General features: G+C 43.6%; 2 long non-coding RNA genes across 2 annotated transcripts in view; both read left to right on the forward strand.

Annotated features, from left to right (window-relative positions):
- Nucleotides 1-3,534, forward strand: part of LOC144935120 (uncharacterized) — a 154,292-nt gene extending 150,758 nt beyond the window's left edge. Inside the window, exon 3 of the long non-coding RNA XR_013637267.1 lies at nucleotides 3,520-3,534. This is a non-coding gene — a long non-coding RNA (uncharacterized LOC144935120). The remainder of the gene's footprint in view (nucleotides 1-3,519) is intronic.
- A 1,170-nt stretch (nucleotides 3,535-4,704) lies between these two features.
- On the forward strand, nucleotides 4,705-9,525 carry LOC144934948 (uncharacterized). The gene is made up of 3 exons (XR_013637234.1): nucleotides 4,705-4,762; nucleotides 5,701-5,846; nucleotides 9,311-9,525. It is a non-coding gene; the product is annotated as an uncharacterized LOC144934948 (long non-coding RNA).
- The last annotated feature ends 4,066 nt before the right edge of the window (nucleotides 9,526-13,591 follow it).

Below are 13,591 nucleotides of genomic sequence, written 5' to 3' on the forward strand. Positions count from 1 at the left end.
CATCCACCGTAGAGATGGAGCATTGGGTTTGGCTTGCATGCGGGTGGTGGGTGGGTGATGCATTGTGAGACCCTGAAGCATGGCAGTCATTTTGGTGAGGCCTTCGTTCAGGAGTGGATTGATCATGGCTGATACATGTTGGTATGAATATTGACATAGTTCTGCTGTATGTTGAACTTCTTTCGCGCCGTACGTAACCAACGGCGCTAATCGGAGGTGCAGGGGAAGGACAACAAACTAAACACAAAAAGCAGTTTTAAAAAATACTTTTCAATGTAGATTTTAAAGTGGCTTGTTTTTGAATTGCTCCTTGAGTACCATTGTCTTTCACGTGGTTTTGTGCCTCTTTAATTTGCATCTCTTTATTCATATTAACGTGCACTCTTCCATTCATCCCAAGTTCCACCTGTTCTGCCACCAGTGCTTACACGCATTGTCCCATCAGGACATTGATCTATGTACAAAAAAGATCACTATAATGCATATGCTCCATTTGTGCACCCTTCATTGTGCCCTCTATTAAAAGAATACCACCTCTCGTTCAGTTTTGTCATCATCATCACACAATCAAAAGCCATGATCAGTCCACTGCTGGATGAAGACCTCCCCAAGTCTTTGCTTTCTCTAACAATCTCAATAACCAGCAAACAGAATCATTATTAAAATAATGCAGACCTAAATACCAAGTGTCACCAAGGTGCTGGTCTGGTTATTGAGATGTTGTTTCTGTTCCATATATTGTGGGGGTTTTGTTTTCTTTCCAGTTTTCACTTTCAACTTTAACATAGAGAAGCCTCCTTGCTCCTGACACAGTGCATGTTATTGTGCCCATAAATTGTAGGTGCCTTCGACTGGATTGCTTAACAGAGGCTGGAAAGGGTATATGGATGATGACTCTATTGTATACATTCATTATAGCTTTAATTGCACCATTGGAACCTCATTTGCCAGTAAAAAATATGATAATAGTTTTTTTACCCTTCTATCTGGCAACAAAACTGACACCTTTTTTTACAAGGAGGCATGTTTGCATAGACCACAATACCTGCAGTCGTAATGCAAACAAAAAACATAACTCTGATAATATATGCACTGTCCTTGAATTTGATAGGTCCACACCCGAGACAGCTTTCCTTAGAGCCTAGTCTCACATGGGTTGGACCAGATGACGCCAAAAGGCCAACCCATGTAAGAATAGGCTCTAAGGAAAGCTGTCTCGGGTGTGGACCAATCAACTTCAAGGACAGTGCATACATTATCAGAGCTATGTTTTTTGTTTGCATTACGGCTGCAGGTATTGCGGTTTTTGCAAACATGACTCCTTATAAAAAAAGGTGTCAGTTTTGTTGCCAGATAGAAGGGTAAAAAAACAATTATCAGCTTTAATTGCCTTTTGCAGTGACCCAAAATTACCCTCACACGTGTGCCTTGCTTACACTGTGTTCTTGGAAATCCCACTACACTATGCAGTAAATTTCGGACGAGTTGACTCAAAGATGAACCGTCTATAAAGCCATTAAGAGTTTGAAGTTACATATGTTGGGGTAGTTAATGAGTGGGTAAATAAATGGTAAATGATGCCAACTATCTTACATTCGTTTATTTTGTTACCTGTTGAGTAAGTTCCAAGCGAGGGGCATTTTAATACGTCGTCTTCAGCCATGATAGATTCACTGCTGGTTGAAGGTCTCCACAAGCCATCTCTGGTAAGCACGGTTGGCTGCGTACAGTGCGAAAGAAGTTCAACACACACACACACATAGTCATGCAATGTAACAAGTGACATGTTGTACCACCTACACATGAGCTGATTTCATCCGGTAATCTCCTCAGTGAAAATCCTCTCAACAGATATTCCATTCCTTGGCTGATGTGTCCTGCCTGAACAAACTTACTTTTCTTAACCCGTTTCAATTATGCATTTAACCACCATATACTGTATTCTCTGATCCAAGTGTTTATCTTTTTCTGTGCTTCAATTTAATAATGTATTTAAACATATGCGCACTATTGAATACATGTAATAAACACATGTTTACGCACTGTAAACTGCTGAAATCAAAGACGTGTTAATCATGTTACATTTGCTGATGATGTGTGGCGATGCAGTGGCACTTCAGTGGCTAGTGTGCTACGCAATGAGCCAAGCAACCTGATTTTGAATCTCGGCCTTGGCTAATATTCGTGGCGAGTGATGTCTGAACCAATCCTGGACACCCGTCTTCACCAACCCACATTGACCAACGTGGTGAAGTATGTTTAAAGAATACCCCATGACTGTTGTATAGCATGGGGAGGCCTTCATCCAGCAGTGGAATGATAACGGCCCACAATATTATCATCCATGAGGGTGAAACGGTGTGTGCTGATGCATGGTAAACAAACATGGCATTAATACTGTGCCCACTGCCGGGAAAACAAATCCTTTTCCATGAATTCTTATTTTAGAATAGGCACGAGACTCAACATCTCATGGCATTTGTAATTGATGAGCATATAGGATAGCCCGCAATAACCCAAGCAGTTTGCCACAACCTCTGTCTATATTTAGGTTGTTTGTGGCCTGTGTTCCCAGCGTTAGAGGTTTGTGTTACTGTTTGCGTGTGACTTGGCTTTCTGACTTGCTGCTCTAAGAATGTGCACGTGGTTAAAATGTAGCTGACTCTTGGCCTCATTCTTCACGTAGAAGTGTCAACATTGCATGTGGCATCTGCTGATGCCTCTTAGACATTAATACTTTAAACTATTTTCTCATTCTACCAGGTAAGGCCCACTGAGCTATTAGATATTTTTCAGAAGCGACCTGGCCACAAACAAAAGCTCAACTAAGTGGCTTATCATGTGGAAATGTTTTTATATCAGCCAAATAATCTAAACGCACGTTTCTAAATGTGGAGGGGAAAACCTGTGAGGACCCGGAGAAAAATCCATGCGACCACGGGGAGAAAGAAAGAACATGCAAACTCCAAATACACAGGCATCGTCAGGGTTTGGATTGAAACCCATGACCTCCTGCATACCAGGCGAGGGAGATAACATCTCGCCACAAGGGCACCCCATATTAACCCAGCGAGCCGAGTTCAATAACCGTGGCAAATATCTGAATCGATTCTGAGCCTCCCCTCGAGGTTAACCTCAAATCAGTACCAGGTGCGGTGTGTAAACATCACCACTGGGAAGACAAAGGCGGCCAGGCGCGGTGCAGGCCACCCACCCCCTCGTGTGTCATGCTGGTCTTCATAGGTGCTCGCTTACAGCACTTGCCCCAATCGTCTTTAAGGGGGGATCTTTGTCTTTGTGCCGACCAGGGGTGCAACATTTGTGGCTGTTTCTTATATATAAAATAAAGAAAGATATCTAAACATAGTAGGGAGTGTCTGGACACCTACAAATGCATATTGGCTACACACCCCGGTTCACCAGTGCAGTGCGCTAACCGCCGAGCCACCACTCCCTAATGTCATTATCCACACTGTACTCTATTGTGCTCCTTGCATTGTGACTTTGTGTGATTTCCAGTTCTGCAGCAGTCATGTTGAAGATTAACAGCCGCTTGCTGCAGGCGCAGCTGGCGAGCACACCTGTTTGTCACAAGGAGAGTGAAGATGTTCAACAGGAACGGAAAGCCCTGCAACAACTGGCCACAAATCTTCGGTACAAAAACAAATCTCGGCAGCTACTTTTTTTTCTACCTTATGTTATATTTGTTTGGTAATTTCCCCCCCCCCCCCGCCCAACTTTATCCCAATTGTGCCATCGGCGTCATGCCTTGAGACGAGGCATCAATTGAGGCCTCTCGCAGAACAGCGCAGCCTCTTGGCGTTAGACGATGGCCCACGGAAGTGGATATCAACAGAGCTAGCTCTGAGATGCCTTCAAGCAAGGCCGTAATTATATTATATATTGGGGGGACACACATTCCCCCCCCCCCCCAATATTCAAATATTCTCAAAATGCCCCCCCCCCCCCAATATATTGCTATAAAAAATTGCTATGCTATGTAAATAAAAACAACAATTTGCTAAACCTTGGCCACAATATCTGGCCTTCATATAAATCAATGCATAGATTTCTGTTTATATGATTGTGGTTATGGTTGGACTGTATTAATGCCTAATCTCTGCCATTACATACAATGAAACAGGAAATGGTAAAAAAAGTAAAAACAGAGCAATGTAATACGATACATTATTAGACATTATTGTAAAAAATAAATAAAAAGTCCATCTCATGTGTTAGTGAATTTTTTAAATATTTTAGGCAGGAAATTAGTTTTAAAGTTTACATATTTTTCTTGGTTGAGACCCCCAGACACCCTGGAAGATTTGGTCCCCCCCAATGTTGACTTCATGGCCACGGCTTTGCCTTCAAGTGACCTCTGATCAGCACAATAGAGGGCAGCATGCTCCTACCCACTCTGCACATGAGAGTAATGTTTGCCACGTAACAAACCGATATTTGAAATATCAGAACCGGAATTTAGCCAAATTCAACACGATTGTGTGTGTTTTTGTGTGTGTGTGCAGTCATTCATGACCGGGCTGAGACCAGCTGCTCGTTTTTTTGTTTTTAATTCAGATTCATGTGCAAGGCTTCGGTGGCCCCGATGCCGTAATTGTGAGCATCTCAACACGTGTGGCGTTTCTTTTTCTCCCAACTAGGAATGTTTGCAAGATGACAAACGACAGCATTTTCTGTGGTCTGCGAATCCCTGACCGGTTTCAAAAAGTTAAGCAAGAAATCAGTTTGGTTGTCCTCACAGGTCAGTCTGAGGGCAACGGTGACCGTGTTTCTCCAGATTGTTTTCATCGGTTGCACCTCGGTTCGCTCGGCGCTAATGTCCAACGTTTCGCTCCACGTGATACGAGCTTCTCCAACGACTGAATTGAGAGCTGTACAGTAGAACCGCGGAAACCTACGCAGGACAAGTCATTTGGTGATGCTCTTTTAGGCAGTGGTGCACAAGCACAGTCATGTAGGTGTGTGTATGTGTGTATGTAGCGTTTAGCGCGCTGCGCTATGAACCTGGCGACCCGGGTTCGATTCCCGCTCACCGCTAACACCAGTGACGATTATCTGAACCGGTCCTGGGCCTCCCCTAGGTCGACTCAGCCTTAAATGAGTACCTGGTGCGGTGTGTAAACATCGCCACTAGGGAGACAAAGGCGGTCGGGCGTGGTGCTGGCCACCCACCCCCTCGTGTACCGTTCCGGCCTTCATAGGTGCTCGCTAACAGCACTTGCCCCTACAGTCTGTTCAGGCTATACGGGGGATCTTTGTTTTTTGTTGAACTTCCTTCGCACCGTGCGTAGCCACCCGTGCTAATTAACAAGGAAACTCACCACATTCGTTGATGGCACTGCCCTGTAAGGAAATATGTATTTTATGCCACGCATTTGGCAATGACCCTTCGTAGCACAGAAACATTGCCCAACACATCACCTGTTACACATTGTTCCTTTTAAGGCCATCGTGTTATAGATGAATGCGGTGTATATCTGTTTATTTATTTATTTCTTCCCGGTATGTCATATCTTCTCTGCGTCGTTTCCCGCATCGCAATAATAGTTTGCAGGGCTCCGTCTGATCGCGGATGTGTGTGTGCACATTTTTCTCTCTTTAATGAACAAGCCAGCGCTCGCTGCCCTATGTGGCTTTCGGCATCGTCGCGTAATCAACGGCCCTGCCGTCTCTTGCCAGGAAAGGGAGTCTTTTGTATCGACGTGAAGAATTGGGTGGGAGAGGTGAGCCGAGATGGCAAGCACTGGCTTGTTAAGCACAAGGGGGAGGTGGCTGGGGAATTCTCAAGAAGTGTCCAGCACCCAGACCCCCTGCTCGACATTAAGGTAAACATTTCACTTGTGCTTGTGATCCTCGCACGTTTGTGTACATATATTACACCGGCCACTGATGATAGTTTACATAAAAAAAAAGATACATACGCCATTCGTATAAGGTTACAGAAATCGTTTTTGTCAGTTCCAACCTTTTCATCATCGTTATTTTCAGCTAAGCCTCACGGATTGTGATTATTACTGGCTCGAAGAATTCTAAGCACCGCATAATGCAGTGGACATATAGGCGCAACTTTTTCAGAGAATCTAAGCCAAACGTCCCATTGCCGCATGCAGTTAGTGACTAGGATTTTCTTTCTCCATGTGCTTCTTCTGTACTGCGCCTCTTTTCCTGTCACAGCCACCGTGCTCATACCTCGCTCCACCACGTCCTTACATCTCACCTTCAGTCGCGCTTCACTCCTTCTGCCCTCCGCTGCTGTCAACTCCACAGCCCGTCTCATCGCATCTTTTTGTCCATATTTGCACAACACAATCACCAAATATTGCCTTCTTGAAATTGCAAAAAAAAGTTATAATCCAGAGTTTGCACTTTGTGGATACATTTCGTTATTGTTTCCTATTTTCTGGGTCCCGTAATTACGCATTACTTTATTTCCTTCATGGATAAAAATAGGATTTCTGCGTTCGTAGGAAGTGCTTTTCTTCGTGCAGTGATACCAATTGAGATCTTATCAGGATGATGAGAGTTTGATTTAAGTGAAATTAGACCGATGAGGACCTGCATTCAGTGCCTTGGAGATAAAGTCAAACATTTTGGTGACTGTCGAAAGACAATCTGACATCAAATATTTCCCTGATTAGGGGTCATTTCGAAATTTTCGCATTTCTGGAGGTTTGGTTACACTCGATAAATAAGAGCCTTTTAAGCACGATAATGACCGTGGACTTCATATTTTTTAATAACCCCCTCATATTTTACAATAACTGAAAGATACACATAGTTTGTACAGTTATGGATCCATTAAGTTTAGGAATGTGAAATAGATCTTGGAAATAATTTTGAGGGAGCATGAAGATAGCATATTAATGCTGAAGGCATCATTCACTCAAAGTGTGCATTTACCGTGCATCCTGTAGTTTATTTCTTATCGGCGTACTCCAATTACGGCAAGCAAGGACAGAGGGATCTCTCTTCTGTCTCCAAACTTGATATTAAGTGGAGAAAGACAGCTGTGGCTTGCAGGGTAGAGAGATGAAGGCTCTGATTACGGACCGAAAAACATGGTTATAAAGGGACGTATTTGTAATAGTGTGAACAAAGGGTGGAAAATATCCCAGCTTTTCTTCGACGGCCCACTACACGTACAATGGGATACAAGGACCTTTCCGTTTTTCAATTACGTTTAAACAGAAAATGAAGATGCGCTGTGAATTACCTCTGTTCGACTTGAGAGTGTGGCTGCAGAAATAATAATATAATGCCTATGGTGCTTTGTGCCAAAGGCCTTTATTTGTGCACCGCATGAATACAATTATACCGGGACGATTCAGAGTTCATACCCCGTCTACTACGACAGGCATATTTGTTAATGTTTCAGATACTCTATTCAAGTTGTATTGTTGGGAAAAAATATATATATACATTTTAAAAAGAAACGCTGCGGCATGTTACATGGTCAATGGTTGCTTCGATTTTCTTCATATCCTCAAATGTAATGGACGATAATGCTGAATGGTAATCAGCCACGGATGATTGGTTCTTTTGCAGTGGTTTAAAAGGGCATCTGAATTTTCATTCGTCTGCAGTAAAACAATTAAGTTGCGTTTTAAAAACGTACCATTAAAGTTATAATGTTGGTTTATAATCATTAAAGTAATAATAGTAATATGCAGCCGTGTATCTGTTATGGGGGATGAAGTACCCCTCCACGCTGTGTTAAACATGGGGGTTGTTTGACTGTATTTCATCATGCTGATCACTGCTGGTTGGTAAACGTGGAGTCCTGTACTGATTCAGATATCGTTCGCCATTAGTGTCTGTCGTGGCAGGGAATCGAACTCGGGATGCCGGGTTCAGAGCTAACCACTGCGTCACTGCCTCCCCCAATGTCACATTGAATCAAAAACAGTTACCTGCGAGTAGACTTTATACAGCACCGTTTCTTTGTCGGTAATGGTTTAAGTCAGCCATAGTTGCAGCCCATCTGCTGTACTTTCCGTGAAAAAAATATAGCATTAGCTTTGTGCTTCGTCTATGTGCACACGTAATGTCCTATTGGCATGGAGGGATGGATTATTGGAATTGCTCATGGAGACAGAAAAAAGAACACATGTTCTCGAGAACATGGGTAAGTTCGAGACAGATCTCATTTTGACTGATAAGGAATGAAAGTGGACTATGGCGGGACACGTCACTCGAAGGGATGATTGTCGATGGTCCAGAATAACAACATAATGGCAGCCAAGAGAGGAAATGCTCGCACTCGCCGTGAAGATGGAGTGACAATTTCAACTACTCGCATGCAGGGGTGACTTTGATTTTGAAATGACAGGACTGTGGAAGATGGCTACGGCTTAAAGCGTACCTCTTGTCTCATGCCCCATCTCTTCCTCTTCCCTCCCCTCGCCCCTCCTCTCCTTCCCATCCCTCCCCGACCCTTTCGTTATCACCAAGTACCCCCTATCGTGGGTTCTCATTCATCAATCCTTGCACGCCCCTGCCATCTAAATCATTCTATTCTGTCATCGTTTCTCAAACTACGTCAAGCGTCTTGAGTGAAGGCACTCTATAAGCATAACATTAGATTAGAGTGGTCTTCATCCAGCAGCGGACTGATCATCGCTGATGATGATGGTGATTTAATGTTCACGCTAAAAAGTACGGCAGTCAAATATTATCTAACCCCACAGACCACGTGCTGTTGAGCGTTGAAGAGTAAGTCTATATTTGGAAAACACACGGTCACTCTGTAGCTCTCAGCACGTGGAATTGAACATCCGACACCATCCCGAACAACACACGGTATATGACGGAAACACATTGGAGAGTTACACGGCCCAACTGTACACACCTACTCGGTGTCAGATGGAGGAGCTGCATTGGGAGTATCCCACGCAAACGACTACGGTCGGGTTGTAACGAGTCCTGTGATGTGCTGTAACGGGCCTTCGTTTTGTTTCAATACAAATTTAAATACGAAAGGGAAGACAATATATCTCCATACATCTGTCTCTCCACGTAAAATTAATGAATGTATTTTTTACGCTTCCTGTCAACCGCAATGCCTTCTGGGAGTGCACAGTTTCAGCAGCCATGGTTCAATGAAATCAAACGCTGAACGAGTTTTGTTTCATCAGCAGTCAGGATTTCTTGAATAAATGCTGGTGTTGTTATAGGCAATGATGCACTCTATAAGATAAGTGTGCCAGTTCGACACAAAATCATATCATACGTAACACAAAATAATGATTTGCGTTATGTAATAGTACGGTCATTTTTTTTTGTTTTTCAGAAAAAAATAGAAAATCTTTGGAATTTCCTTGTCGAGAAAGGTGTGGGCATCAAGAAGAAGCAGATGCATCATAAGGTTATCTTCATTAATCCCAAATGCCAGTTAGAAGCTGAGTTACAGAAGAACGAGGACATTGTTGGGCCGGAAGATGTGGACAGCGTCATGCTCTGTTTTCAGGACTCATACCTTACAAGTTTAACTGATGCGATAACACCGTACTGGATAACGGGTGAGATTTCTACAGATCAAGGCATGTTAAAGATTTATGTTGTTATAGACCATGCTGCCATGGTGTAATGATATCACACTGCAGTCCAGAGGTCGCCGCTCTGATTTCATCTTCTGACGCGGCAGTTGGAACGACGGGGCAGGTTCCTTAAGTACCCCCCCACCCCCCACCTACGTCCACCTGACAATCGGTAGGTCACGTGTGGTGGGGCAAAGTGTGGGAACCCAGACCTCATCCAAGGCGGTCTAGCAAGTGTGAAAGAGTAGGCCAATTACCATCTGTGGAAGGACTGTCTAGGAGAAGGCCCTTCAGCCAGCATTGGGCTTCCTGAGAACCGTTTCTAAATGTGATTCCAAATTTTGTACACGTCATCTGAAAAATTCAACATTTGCTTGCTCATGTTCGAAAATAATAATAATAATCAATAACACTGTCCTCAATGTGCAAATATACATGGAGGGCAATCAATGTGCAAACCTTGCCAAATATGTTTTCTTTTATATTTTATTTCACCGATCCTATTACAACTGTGGTCTTGCCGTCAAGTCATGAGTAGAGAAAATATTCCATTTCAGAACTCCGCAGATGACAGTGCATCACACTGTGTCGGTGAATAGCCCCGGAAAATAACAGCTCGGAACTACTTCCTGAATTCACTTCAAAAGGCCTCCTTATCCACACCAGGGACACACCATTATATGCCTTGCAAAGAGTGTGCATCACGTGTCAAGCAAACTGACATTTGTAAGCCTCGGAGCAGAATTTCTACAAATTAAATTATCTTTTTTTTAATGTTTAGTCATTGTTGACTGATTTGAGGCTCTCATCTCGCTATACTCTAGAAACTGATTAAATAACGGGTTTTACTTGCGTTCGGCCGAAGGCCAAATGAAACGGATTACTTCTGATCTCATCAGATCTCGGAGACCAAGCAGGGGTTGAGCCTGGACAGTGCTTGGGTGGGTGACCGCCATGCACAAAAGACGGGTGCAGTCGATATTGTGGTGGGCACGAGCACTCGCCCCTCCTTTACCAACCAATGCGTGATGAAGTATGGTCAAAATATTTAACACAGCCCATAATGGGGGAGGGGGGGGGGGCCTCATCCAGCAGTGGGTTCACAAAAAAACTAGCCGTGCATGTACATATGCTTTAGAAAGTAATTGTAAGTGACATACAAACTATAGACCTGTGTGTATATATTACAGATACGTTTTTTATTCACATTTTCAGATTTTTTTTATTTTTAAGGACTGTTTTGGATTTTCTGTTGTTCTGGATATTTCACATTAACAAATGTGCGGTCGTAACATAGTGGAAGTGACGTAACTTCCTTAAGGGTTTTTTTTCTGGGTTAAATTGCGTAAATATGTGTCGTTAACCCACCACCACTCGATACAGTCCATTAGTAAGGGTTGTCACGTAAATAAAATATGCCAATTAGTTACTATTTAGGCACACCGGTGTGTTGGAGAGTAAACCCACGACATTTACAATTTGTAAATCATTTCCTGTAACCTCACTCCTTCGGATCAATTCGAAAAAAAAACATTTCCAGATCATCTGAAATTAAATATGTAGGCCAGATTTCCGGCAATTTTTTCAGATGATTTAAACATTTTTGGGTATTTATTTTTTAATTTTTTTACCCCAATGGTTTCTTTTAGGGCACCTTTCGTACCAACAGCTGAAGGAGTGTCAGAGCGCGCTGCGTGGCATAGGCACGTGGGACGTGGTGGAGCTTCAGGGAGGCATGCGTCTGCTCGGGGATTACAACGGCTGTCCCAGCGTGGCCCTGGACCGCAAGGAGACGGAGCTGCTCGAGTTCTCCCACCAGAGGAATGCCACCATGGGCTACGTGTGGGCCATTCTCGGCTACACCCCGCAGGTAACGACGGAAACGCTCGACACCCAGGCAACCCTGTAGGTTTGAGTCAGTGTTCGCTGTGCTATGTGGACACCGTCGTTCCTCAATCGCGTCCCTTTCTTGTCCCCGTCTCATCCCCTTCTCGTCCCCTTCAAATCCCCCTTCTCGTCCCATCTCCCCCCTCTCATCCCCCTTCTCGTCCCCCTTCTCGTCCCCCTCTCGTCCCCTGCCGTCTCATCCCCAGTGATTGTCAATGCAAGACAGTGTTCTTTCCTTCACCAGGTGAGAGCCCATTGAGCTTTTGAGAAGCCATAGAAACGGGCACATCTCTTGTTATGTCGGTAACCGTAATTACTTGGCGACTGTGTATATATAGCCGTTTGGACTTATTTCGCAGACGAAGATGACGGACGGTGAAGTTGTTTGCAGGCCGTGTACAAAATGTTCCTGTGTCGCCGTACAGCAATTCGGCCTGGGTAAAGATCGACGCACGTTGGATGAAGCTATTCGCTTTCCAACCAAGTCAATTATAAACGATCATCTTCTACTGCAGCGTGCAAAACCCCCTAATTATGAAATTAACTGCACGTGCAGAGATGTCTTTAAACCGTCCTTGCTATGTTATCATATAAACCCGGTCCTCTAATTGCAAATTGTTTAGTCTCATCATCCGTGACAAATCACAAAACGATGATTATTACCTGCAGGCCTTTAAGCGATATCGTCTGCCGGCAGTAGGGAGCAGCAGTGGCTCATTACGAGGCTGTGTAATTGCCTTGTCAGACGGAGAGGTATAATGTATCTCCTTGTTTTTAGCGTATGTACATTTTAATTCATGTTTACATGCGCACGTTCCCAAGTATACATCTCTGCACTCTGGTTCAAAAGTGCACAGTTGCTATCTTTTTTTTTACGTAATAAATAAGTAAAATACATTACGCCCGCGAGATTGCACCCACCATGCAGGTAACATATCTGCGAATTTGACGTTAGATTGTTAATACTTTAAACAAAAATCGTAACATTTTATTAATTTCAAACCAATTGTGCCTTCTTTTCTGTGTGATCTTAACGATTCAAATGCACGCATGTAAATTGATATTGAATGTATCGGCGCTCTTTAAAAGCTAACACAATAGTTACATTGGTAAGCCATTGTGGGTGGTCCCCCCCCCCCCGCCTGCACATTGTAGGAAAAAAATGTATTAGCTCCTCTTTGCTACAGCTGTGATGCCCAGACAGATTGCATGGCCAGCTGGCTAGATAGCACTTGGTTCCCATGTGAAAGAGGAGAGTGGCACTTGTGCTTAGAACAGATTTTGGCAATTTTGTGTTTCTTTAGTCCCAGGTCTTTTAGAACCAATGCCTTTTCATTCCCGGTACAGATTAATTAGCGCTTGCCGGGTCCACTCGCACGGGCCTGCTATTTGACTAGCAATTAAATTCTACAGCACTTTTTATCACCAGAAGTAAGTAATGATTGGTTCATTTCCACTTGAGGGGCTCGTTTTATATGCCAAAGACCATTCCGTCTATACACATTCGCCAGGTGCAGACCTTTTTTTTGCTTTGAAGAACCACTGAACAACAAAACGATTACTCTAATCTGACAATAATTAAATGTTTCTTAGCTTTGTCCAAAACTGGTAAATGTACACATCAATCATGCCATTAAATATTTCATCAGGATGTCAGCGGAGGCAAGGCGACAACACGGTGTGTTATTTTTCAAGTCCCCAGTGTTTTAAGAAGAAGAATTTTAATTAGCCGTGACAGAGCTTGTTGGGTTTGTTTTGTCTAAGGCTTGGATACGTGATGTTGTTTCGTTACATAGCTAGGATTTTATTCGGTGCTTTAGATTTCATTCCACATTTATCAATCTTACGGTGAACTCATGTCGAAACATTAGCATACAACGTATGCAATACTTGTTTCCCCATTATATTTATTGTTAACTACAGTACTATTTATTGGTAACTCATGATAATTATAATGTCCAGCCATATGTCAATCCACTGCCAGATGAAGGCCTCCCCGTGCTATGTCGGCCACGGGAGTTGCTTGACTATACTTCACCACGCTGGTCGCTATGGGTTGCTGATGGGTCGGTGGTGGGGGGGGCAGGGGTAGGGCCACAATTGGGTCGGATATCACTCGCCACTGATGCTAGCCCTGGCTGAGAATC

The sequence above is a fragment of the Lampetra fluviatilis genome, chromosome 12 (genome assembly GCF_964198595.1).
Source record: "Lampetra fluviatilis chromosome 12, kcLamFluv1.1, whole genome shotgun sequence".
Classification (NCBI taxonomy): domain Eukaryota; kingdom Metazoa; phylum Chordata; class Hyperoartia; order Petromyzontiformes; family Petromyzontidae; genus Lampetra; species Lampetra fluviatilis.